Here is a 12,512-nt window from a genome sequence, read left to right as displayed (position 1 = left end):
CAATTTTTGCACACAATTATTTAATTTTGTAACTGCTGCGGTAATTAATGTTTTTTTGAAGGTTTTTACGATTTTTTTCTGCAAAACCGAAGAAAACATTTTTTATTTAAAACTTACTGAATTAAATTTTATGCTTAATGTACGAAAAATAAATTTGCAACAAACTATTATTTGCATTATTAATAGGCACTTTAATAGTTATTTATGATATAAGTGTTAAAAGTACACGTTTAAGGCACGCATGTGAAAGTTTGCAGAATGAGCGATAACGAGTTCTATAATTACAGGACAATATCTAAAAAAACTTTTACTTGAACTTGACTGACATTCCATTTTTATATTTTATTGACATTACATCAAAATTGCCTATACCGTCAATACGAACTGCAGTGCCATAAAATTTTTTTAAAGCACTAGTGCTTTAAAGTAGCATTTTTACCGCTCGTATATAGGGCTAAAAATTGCATTTCTAACACGGTTGTAGAAAAAATATTTTATTTTGCAGGAAAAGTTGCGTTATGTCATCAGTATAGGCCTGGATCCCGAGTATCAAAAAAAAATCGTTAATAGGAAGCTGAAAATTTGTTAATAGCTTAACGGTGTCTAGTCGGACAAACTTTGATGTACGGGAACGCTGGAACAGAGGAAGTTTTAATTTTGGAACATGTTACGGGTTTCGAACGTCAGACTACGAAAATGTCCCATGTATTTTGTCGGACAGAAATTGATTTTTTACCCTTTTATTAAATTCTCATGCGAAAATTAGACTGCTATTTATCGCTATTTATTTAAAAAGTCTGACTGCTATTTATTTATAGTTTGACATATTCTACGTGTCGAACCTATTAAAATGCCTAACATATTTTTTGGACAAACATTTTTTCATTATATAAAGTTTGTTATTAAATAAACTTAAAAACAACCTGCTAGTTCTCACAATCACAAAACTTGTCAGGATGACACGTTCCACAATTATTAAAATCACGTACCGCAATTAAAACTGCCCTGTTGCCGATATACTTTTATAAGGTCTCATTATACCTATTATCTCTTTTTTAGATTTTATATAAAGTGTGTCTAGTACCATTTTTTGCCGAGGTAGAGTTTTTCAACTTTAAAAATTCACAATTTTTTATTTATCAATATTATCATTGTAACGTCAGTATATCTATCAACCCTACTACTTAACAATTCCATTTACACATATAGTAAAATTTGTAGAATATTTTGAAAAATAAGGATTTTCGTAGCGATCCTAAATCAAAATTTTTTAAAAATACAAAAATAGACGGTTTCGTTTTGATTTAAATCTGTCTCCTGCCATCCCCCCATAGCGCTATTTCTATGTCTACCTGTTATCAAGGAGGCTATGCAAGAAGACAGATTTACATCAAAACTTCCTTTATTTCACTGCCTCTTAAAATTTTTTGCCTGAAACGTGGCGAAGTAAGTAGTTTGCAATTAAATCCGTTAATAAAGGACCAATCTTTGTGTTTTTTATTTGGGGTAGCATATAAAAATAATAACGATTGCATGACCCTAGTTAATATTTAGTTACTTAAAGAAGTAACTAATTTTTAAAGAAGTAACAAGAACCAGAAGAAGAAGTGTGCAAAAGTTACCCATTTTTCATTACTTTAACAATGAACTCCCTATATAAATCATATATTTCTTAAAAATTTCTTTCGTTTTCACCTAAACTTTAATATAAAATTTCTTCCAACCTGTATGGAATTACATTTTTGAAGATATTCTTCTTTAGCGGCGAATCGATCGAGGGTAAAATTTGATTGATCCCCGCGCATGCGCACACCGACAGTATGGTATTATTGGTTATACGGGCTCTGATTGGGTGTTGAAATTGTGAAATGATTTGTCAATAATTGTTCAATATGGAGATTATCGGTAAACAAAAATATTGTATAATATTAGTTTTTATTGATGTGTGGACAGAAATAAAATCAAATTTATAATTATAGTGACTTTTTAAATAGTTTTGAAAAGCCGCAGGTACGTAATTCTAAATGTTTCAGTTGGAAATACTTAATGGTCCAAGAGCTGTGAGACATTTTTGAGTAGGTATTTTAGGCAACCTGAAATTTTTTCAGGTGACTCTTCAATGATAGCCTAATACAAAAATGCCAGTCTGGCTGGAGGGTAGCGGTTATTTTCCCCAAAAATCCCCCCAAAGTTAACAAAAGAGTAAAAATTTTTATTACAAAAAATATCATTGACGTGACTTTAAAGTAAATTTAAATATTCAAATATAAAGAAAATATACAGGCCAGGCGATTTTAACTCTGCAATATATTTGCATGGGCGCCCCAGGATTATTCAGGGGATACATTTGAACTTCACAAGATTTCATCTCAATCTGTACATACTATTAACCGGTATAAAATATACAACTATACATGCATTCCTTCCAGACAGGGAGGTGCAATTGTTATTATGACAGGGTATTTTTTAATTTTAAAAATAAATATTCTAAAAAAGACAGGCTTTTTGGTGAAATTTTCCAATTGCCAGGTGATCGAACAAATTACGCGTGCATATAAATGAAAAGCGCTATAGGTAAGCAACAGTGTGAGAAAGAGCGTATACCCATAGCTGTTTGCGTCCTCTGTTGTAGCTGAGCGAGTCCGTTCGCTCGAGAAAAATCACGTGACCTGGCGATATCCATGTTGTTGTTCCTAGAAACGTTAGAATAATTATTGTATATTATAGCTTTTTAAGTAACTTTTTCTTAATTAAAGAAAAATAATACAATAGATTTTGCAAATATTATAAACAAATTTATTATTTTAATTAAATATTATAGGTAGAAAAGTATAAAACTATAAACTAAATTAATTTTGTGTCCGAATTTTGTACTTCTTCTTCAAACTCCTCATCTGAGCTTAAATATTCATTCTCTTCTTCTTCGTCAGACTCCCCTCGAGACTCAGATTCCTCTTCTACATGATCTGTAAGTAGTTGTAATATGTATTTAGAATTAATTAAAAATTAATTAGTGATTAATTAGTTGACTTGCTACGTATTCTCCGTCCTTTTATACGGAGTCGAAGCCTGTTGTTGAGATGTGGAATTATCGAATAATGTTAAATATATCAACGACACACGTAACAAACACGGAAACATTAGGGAAGATGAAAAAGGCAAAAGAAATACTCAACACTATGAAGGAAAGAAACATGAGCTACTTTGGTCATATATGTACTAAGAAATAAAAAACCTAATGTGATTGGTTATATAAGGAAAAGTATTAAGCATTGGTTATATAAGTAAGAATACGTAGCAACTTAATCGATTAATCACTAATTAATTTTTCATTAATTCTAAATACATATTACAACTATTTACAGATCAGGTAGAAGAATCTGATTCTCGAGGGGAGTCTGACGAAGAAGAAGAGAATGTATATTTATTTTAGCTCATTTTTCTTTCCTTCATATTGTTGAGTAATTCTTTTCCCTTTTTCATCTTTCTTAATGTTTCCGTGTTTGTTAAGTGTTGTGTCCATGCTATATTTTACATTAGTCGATAACACCACATTTCAAAAATGGCAAGTCTTTCTTCAGATGCGCCCGTGATTGTCCAGGCTTCGACTCCGGACAGAGAATACGTAGAGAAACTCAATTAATTAATCACTGATTATTTTTTAACTAATTCTAAATACCTATTACAACTATTTACAGATCGTAGGAGAGGAATCAATAGTAAGCTCATATGAGGAGTTTGAAGAAGAAGTATAAGATTCGGACACAGAATTAATTTAGTTTATAATTTTATACTTTTCTACCTATATATTTATAATAATAAATATGTTTTTTTTTGTTTTATATTTGCAAAATCTATTGTATAGTACGTATTATTTTACTTTAATTAAGAAAAATTACTTAAAAAACTATAATATGTATATATATTAATTACTCTAACGTTTCGAGGCACAACAACATAGATATAGCCAGGTCACGTGATTTTCTCGAGCGAACGGACTCGCTCAGCTACAAGAGAGGACGCAAACAGCTATCGGTATACGCTCTTTCTCACACTGATGCTTACCTATAGCGCTTTTCATTTATATGCAATCGTAATTTGTTTGATCAAATGGTAATTGGAAAATTTCATGAAAAAAAACTGTCTTTTTTGAATATTTATTTTTAAAATTAAAAAATTCCCTGTCAAAATAACAATTGCACCTCCCTGTCCAGAAGGAATGTACATATATATGCATGTATAGTTGTATATTTTATACTCGTTAATAGTATGTACAGATTCAAACGAAATCTTCTGAAGTTCAGATGCACCCCCTGAGAATAATCCTGGGGCGCCTATGCAAATATCTTGCAGAGTTAAAATCGCCCTCAAATCGTCTGGTCTGTTTATTTCCTTTATATTTTATTATTTAAATTTACTTTCAAGTCATATCAATGATATTTTTTGTAATAACAATTTTTACCCTTTTTTAATTTTGGGGGGGATTTTTGGAGAAAATAACCGCTACCCTCCAGCCAGACCGGCATTTTTGTATTAGGCTATCATAGAACAGTCACCTGAAAAATTTTCAGGTTGCCTAAAATACCTACTCAAAAATGTCTCACAGCTCTTATACTATAATAGTTCCTATCTATTTGGAAAATGTAAACAAAATAATGTAGTTACCTATTATTAGGCAATGCTTTAATTTACATAATCTGATTACGAACAAACTTTCTGCAAATCTTCATCTCATATATTGTTTTCTTACTCTATATTTTGTTGTATTTTATTTCGACAAAAATCAAACTAATAATTTTATTAAATTCATATAAATTTGTGGTGTAAACGTTTAGTTTGTGTATATTCCCACATGACGTACACGCGAATGTGGTCTAGTTTGAAATGCCGTCAGCTTTCGTACGGCGCGGTAGACCCGCGCCGGGGTTAGTGGTAGAAGTGGGTTCGAGCCCCAAGCAAATAATTTTTTTTTTATTTTTTTTATAGATTTTATGATTGTAAGTATATTATTATATAATTTTTGAAGACATTCTTCTTTTTTGAAAGTGGTAGATAAGAAAGTTAGTTTGATTTTTAAATAAAATAAGTACAAATAACCTTTTAAGTATATTTACTTCATTTAAATTACCTATTATATAATAGAAGAATATCTTCTTACGTGCGTACAAAGTACACACACATTCTTTTTTTATTTATTTTTATTTAATGTCGTCAGAATCACTGGAGTTATAAGGAATTACATTTTGATTTACATGTACTGCAATTTTAGGTCTGGATCCCGCGTATGAAAAAAAAGTTGTTTAATAGCAAGCTGAAAATTTGTTAATAGCTTAAGGGTGTCTAGTCGGATAAACTTTGATATATGGGAACACTGGAACAGGGGCAGTTTTAATTGTGGAACAGGTTAAAAATTTGGAACGGTCAGACCACGAAAACGGCACATTTATTTTGTCCGACAGAATAGACTTAAACTCTCCGAACAGAGATTAAACTCTCATGCAAAAATCAGACTGCTATTTATCACCAAATTGGCGTTTTAATGAGTGGAACATGTAGAATATTTCAAATGACAGGAATTATGACAGGTGATAAATAGCAGTCTGATTTTTGCATGAGAGTTTAATCTCTGTTCGGAGAGTTTAAGTCTATTCTGTCGGACAAAATAAATGTGCCGTTTTCTTGGTCTGACCGTTCCAAATTTTTAACCTGTTCCACAATTAAAACTGCCCCTGTTTCAATGTTCCCATATATCAAAGTTTATCCGACTGGACGCCCTTAACCTATTAACAAATTTTCAGCTTGCTATTAATAAACTTTTTTTTCATACGCGGGATCCAGACCTATTTTAATTAGACTATTTTTATACTTTTGTTTATAGTATGTTTATTCTCAAGTAAACTATTTGAAAATCAATTTATTCAGGACGACAAAGAAACACTGCCAATGTTAAAAAAATTGAATACATAATTGATTTGACCAATTGCTTTTTTCTTTTAATTTTACAAAGAAATTTTATACGGGATGAGTTTTAGTACGCCCCAGAACGAAGAAGAATATCCTGGCTTGCTATCCTGAGGGCATGGTATCGAAATACCTCAACACAACTATTCCGTATAGCACCAACAAAATAATCATAGCCAGAATGATCGCCAACGTTCGGAACGGACAGGCACCCTAAGAAGAAGAAACCTGTTACCAACTTGCTCCTGTCTCTCCTAATGCTCTCCACACTTCCCCAGGAATCTAATGTAAATGAGAATGAGTGTACTAAATGATCCTTTCTATAGAAATTTCTCGGTAACGAGTCTAAGAAAAATGAGTTAATTAAAATTTTACCTAATGATGTTAATGTATAAAGCAATTTTATTAACAAATTAGTTAATCAAATTTTAGCAGACTACAGACGGAATAGGTCCAACGATCCATAGCGGTTACTGGACGGTAATAAGAATATTGCTATCGGATAATAATAATTGTTATGGAAATGATTTACATGGATTACATTGGATTATGGACATAAAATACGGATACTGTCAGAGACGTAATAAAAATACAAGAATAAAAAACCGCTAAACGCCGTAAAAATGAGTGGCGCATACAATATTCCAGCTACAAAAGATCTGTCAAAACAAAATTCTAGTTTTATTTTAAAAGATTTTTTCATAATATTTGCCAATTTGAAGTAAAACGCGCCACAAATAAGTAACTTTGATACAGTTTGAATTTTGAAACTCTTTGTGGCGCGTTTACTTCAAATTTAGCAAATATTATGAAAAAATCTTTTAAAATAAAAGTAGAATTTTGTTTTGCATCAAAATTAAAATACATTTTCGCGCCACGTAACCTTCATATCAGATCTTTTGTAGCTGGAACATTGTATGCGCCACTCATTTTTAAGGCGTTCAGCGGTTTTTTATTCTTGCATCGAGAGTTTTTCAAAGTTATGTATAAATTAAATGTATAAAGTTGAATGCAATGTTTCTCGATTACACGTTAAGCTTTATAAATGGTCGCCTTTGTCGCATTATCTCCCAATTAATCTAGTGTCCATCGAATGTACACTAGATTTTTTTTCTATTCGAAATAGATTTAAAAAAATATTGGAATGGCCGGTAAATGAACTCGGATTGCCCGTTGCCAGATCAAATTAGCGTCGTAACTATTACACCTACATAAACCAATCAGGGAATAATCGTTAATTGGATTATACTTTTGTAGCTTAATAACTTCTAAACGGCTTAACCGATTTTGTTCACTAAAAATGAGTTTGAAACGTATTGAAAAGTAGTATCTGATGCATCTAAGGTCAAGTATGATAACTGAAGCTATTACAGGAATTATTGAGCTTGATACCCGGATATAAGGTATACACCGTTAGATCCGTCTAGAGTCCTTCTACAAAGGCTCAGTTATTGGCGTAATTCGTAGGTTGAAATTTTGAGTAATTGTCGAAAAACCAAAATGTTCAAAGTTTAGTTTTTCAGTTTTTCTGCCATATTGAGCCATGTGTGTGTCTGATCCTGACAGCTTAAACACCATTTGAAAGCTTAACTCAACGCTATTGATTTGGTGTATTTACTGTTCTCGTGCCTTTTCTTAAACCGAAGATATATACCGCCAAAAAATATGCCGTTTTGTACCTACTAAGTCCTATAGCTGGCTTATGGGTAGTCAAAACTCACAAACTACACCGGTTCTGAATGGGCCCTCACCCCCCATTCAACAACAGAAAAAAAATTCAGATCGGTTTAACTTTTCCACACACATACATACATACATACATACATACATACATACATACATACATACATACATACATACATACTAGTACATACATAGTACATACTAGTACATACATCATACAAATTGACTCATATTTCTGAGCTCGGTAACTTTTGAACGGAATAACCGATTTTCAAAATTAGGCATGCGTTGGAAAGGTAATGATCGCTTATATTAGAAGCCTCAAGGGTTGGAGTTAAATTTTCGAAGTTTTTGGGAGTTTTGGGGACGAGAACGAAAAACAGGCCCTAAATAGGAAGGGCCGTAAAATCCATACCCTTTGACCAAAATGGATGGTTGACATATGAATGGGTGAATCTTTTCCTGAACTTTAAGATGGAAGTTGGCCCAATTTTTTAATTCAGTCAGATTTAGAAAATCGAAAATTTCGTGTATATATAGTGTCGCGTATAGGGGGTGTAGGTATGCGCCACAATTACAGTTTATTAAATATTTTAATTAAATGAAGAATTTTCTCCTGTACTTTTGTAATGTGCTTTCAATTTGGTTGATTTCTTCATATACTAAAATTCTAAAATTATTGTCACCATAATGGACACTGGAGGACGGAGACGGTGGGATAAAGCTCATGTCTATCATTAAGAGGATCGGTACGTATATTCGGCTGCAATGCTATTCAAATGGGGATTCATTTTTTCGAATCCTGAGAAAACTAATAAGTATTTTTGAAAAATTTAAACGCAGAATCAAAGATTACGTTATTAGCGAGGGCCGAAAGTCCCTGAGAACTTCTATAATGTTTATTTTAATAAGTTACAGGGGTGAAAAACTAAGAGAAAATTTAGTGATATTTTTAATTTCAAATATCTCATTCAAAATAAACTTTTTATTTATTCTAAGGGACTTTCGGCCCTCGGTAATAATTTAGTCTTTCATTCTGCGTTTAAATTTTTCAAAAATATTTATTGGTTTTTTCAGGATTCGAAAAAAATGAACACAATGCCGTGGTAATATTTGTTAAAGTTGGTACATTTAAATACAAGCGGTACAATATTAGTAATTTATTAATTTTCTTCTGTCACCTTGGTAACACTGTTTTGACACATGATCCAATATGTCTGATTTGACTGATCTTTTTAATGTAATAATGGTTGTCATTTTGTTAAGCTTTGTTTAATTTAATGTATAATAAATATCTTTCATACTAATAAAGTTGTACGCTAAAATATACTGTGTATAAGAAGAATATTTGGAATCCTCTGATTTAACATGGTAGAAGAGTGTAGGTTGTAAAGTGATAAACCTAATTTTTGTCATTCAGTTCCTACAAGCACACAGATATTTTTTATTAACTTGTTTTTGTTAATCAATATGACAACTCCAAGTAATTCAAATAATTCCACAACAATGGTAACTTCAGTTTCTTCAAACGTACCAAACATTGATAAACTTGAAGGACAGGTAAACTATGGTAGCTGGAAATTTGCCATGAGAATGAGTTTAATCTTGGAAGATATTTATGGGTATGCTGATGGTTCATTACCAATTGTATCAGATATTGACAAAGCAAGAGATCAAAGAGCATTAGCAAAAATATGTCTTTGCATCCAACCAAGTTGTTATGTTCATGTTCACAATGCTAAATGTAGCAAAGAAGCATGGGATAATCTTAAAAAAGCCTTTGAAGGTAATAGTATGGCGACGAAATATGAACTCACACGAAAATTCTTCAATATGCGCCAAAATTCATGTTCCTCAATGGAAGAATATTTAAACAATATTTTAGTAACAGTACAAAAGTTGGCAGACATAGGTGAGGCCATAGAAGATAAATGGATATCTTTTGTTATGAGGAACGGAGTGTCTGAGGAGTTCGAAAGTTTTATTGCTGCACTAAATCAGCAATTAAGTGACAAATCAACATCTGAAGATGTGAAAAATGCTTTACTTGGTGAAAGTGAGAGACGAAGAGTTAAGGAAGAATTACCACAAACGACAGCTCTTCTATTGCAAAATAAAACTTTTAAGAAGAAATATAATAAGCATAAAGTAACCAAGAAATTTGCATGTTATGAGTGTGGTGACCCTAATCATAAAAAATCTGATTGCCCAAAATTGTGTCAAGGTTCTACTTCAAATTTTTACCAAAAGAAGAAGGAAGAAAATAAAGACAGTTCAAACAAAAGTGTAAAGAATACTACTCTTTTAACTAGAGCAATGATGACATCAGTTTCCCCTTCATCTTGGATAATTGACAGTGGTGCTACTTCCCATATGGCCTGTGATGAGACTGTTTTCCATAATTTGAATTCCAGTACAACTACTTCTATTTGTGTTGCTGATAATTCTGAAGTCAAGTCAAAAGGTATTGGTGAGGCTGTCATTCAGTTTGAACAAGGTAACAATTTAATTAAAACCGCTACTAATGTTTTATATGTACCTAACTTGTCAGCTAACTTGTTGTCTGTTGGAAGAATGACAGAAAAAGGTTATGCTGTTGTTTTTGATAAAGATGCATGCACAGTATATGCTAGTTCTGATTTTTCAGTTAGGGGTGAAGTAGAATTTTCATGTAATAAAAAAGACGGTTTGTATGGTATTCATAATTTGAAACAAGAATCAATGATGGTAGTAAAAGAGGGATTTTTATCAGACCAAGAATTATGGCATAAAAGACTTGGTCACTTGAATCGTAAAGGGTTAAGATTGCTAAAAAATACAGCAGGTGGGATTAATTTTGTTGACGAACCAAACCAGGTATGTGTTACTTGTCTTGAAGGCAAGCAAACTGTGAAACCTTTTCCGAAAAGGGGTAAACGGGCAAAGGATCTTTTAGGTATCGTTCACAGTGACCTGCAAGGACCTTTTGAAGTGTTATCATGGGGAGGTGCTGCATATTGTCTTATATTTGTTGATGATTATTCTAGGAAGGTTTTTGGGTACATGCTAAAATATAAGAGTGAAGTTTTTTCAACATTTCGCTTATTTAAAAGTATGGTGGAAAATCAAACCGGGAAAACTATAAAATGTCTTAGGACAGATGGTGGTGGTGAGTATACTTCTAGGGAAATGGAAAATTTTCTTAAGGAAAATGGCATTATTCACCAGTTAACAGTATCCTATACACCTCAACAAAATGGGGTGGCAGAAAGGACTAATAGAACTATAACTGAAAAGACACGTTGTCTATTATTTGATTCTAATTTAGATAAGCGCTTTTGGGCGGAAGCTATGAATACAGCGATTTATCTCAAAAATCATTCACCAACAGCAGCTTTGCAGGGAGGTATTCCTGAAGAAGTATGGCGGAAAGAAAAAATAGATCTGTCGCATTTACGTATTTTTGGTTGCAAAGCACAGATACATGTTCCTGATGTAAAAAGACATAAACTTGATAAAAAATCCTCTACAATGATTTTTGTAGGCTATAGTGAAGAAACAAAAGGGTATAGGTTTGTATCTGAAAGCAATCCAAAACATGTAACTATTGCACGCAATGTAGTATTTCTTGAAAATGAAATTAAAAGTAACTTTTCTCCAAAATTATTAAATATTGATAGTAAAAATATTAATATTCATGAAAGTTGTAAAGATAATCCACATCGATCTGAAACTTTGGACCATTCAGATGGCCAAGGTTGTATATTATCTGAAATAAGTGGTCAAAAAGAGGAAAACGAAATATTTCCTGATTATACGAATGGTGATGTTAGTGAGGGTGAAGATTTAATCTCAGTCCATGATGTCAGTGAGGGTGAAGATTCAGTCACAGTCCATGATGTCAGTGAGGGTGAACAGATAGCTCCCACATTTGGTGGTCGGTATCCTAATAGGATTAGAACAGCTAGAAGGGATGAAGATTTTGAGTATTCATTTCTTTCTGTTGGGCCTAATGACCCAAAGACCTATGCTGAAATCTGTGAAAGGTCAGATAAATCCTTATGGGAAAATGCTATGGCTGAGGAAATAGAATCTTTAAGTGAAAATAATACATGGGAACTTGTCGATAGACCAATAAATAGAAACGTTGTCAAGTGCAAGTGGGTATATAAATTTAAAAATGCAATAGATGGGTCTAAACGTTATAAGGCAAGGCTTGTAGCCAAAGGTTTTTCACAAATCCCTGGAAAAGACTATGATCAAACATTCGCACCAGTAGTGAGATTGTCCTCATTAAGAATGTTGTTTGCGTTGAGTGCGATAAATGATTACGAAATAGATCATGTAGATATAACTACTGCATTTTTGAATGGGGAATTAACAGAAACTATTTACATGGAGCAACCCGAAGGGTTCATAAAGGAAAATGAAAAAGTATGCAAATTGAAGAGGGCGTTGTATGGTCTTAAGCAATCTGCTAAGTCATGGAATGACAAAATTCATACATTTTTATTAGAAATAGGATTTGTAAGATCAAAAATGGATCCTTGTGTATATATAAAAGAGGATAATGGTATTTTCATAGTTATAGGTTTGCATGTTGATGATTTTTACATTTTTTCAAACTCTAAACATGAAATTAAAATTCTAAAAGGGAAATTATCAAGCTCTTTTAAAATTAAAGATTTAGGGGCAGTTAAGGAATGTCTTGGAATGAAAATTACTAGGAATAGAAAAAATAATTTTTTAAAAATGGATCAAGAGAACTATGCTTTAGACATAATAAAAAGATTTGGATTGGAGAATTGTAACTCAGTTTCAACTCCATTAGAATCAGGTATTAAACTTCAAAAACCTGAAAATAATGAAATGAACCCAGATTATCAAAA

General features: G+C 32.2%; 1 protein-coding gene across 1 annotated transcript in view; it reads left to right on the top strand.

Annotated features, from left to right (window-relative positions):
- Nucleotides 1-12,512, top strand: part of LOC126879849 (chaoptin-like) — a 331,796-nt gene that overhangs the window by 95,610 nt on the left and 223,674 nt on the right. The window lies entirely within an intron of this gene.

This window comes from Diabrotica virgifera, chromosome 2 (genome assembly GCF_917563875.1).
Source record: "Diabrotica virgifera virgifera chromosome 2, PGI_DIABVI_V3a".
Lineage (NCBI taxonomy): Eukaryota > Metazoa > Arthropoda > Insecta > Coleoptera > Chrysomelidae > Diabrotica > Diabrotica virgifera.
This window is presented reverse-complemented; position numbering and strand designations above follow the sequence as displayed.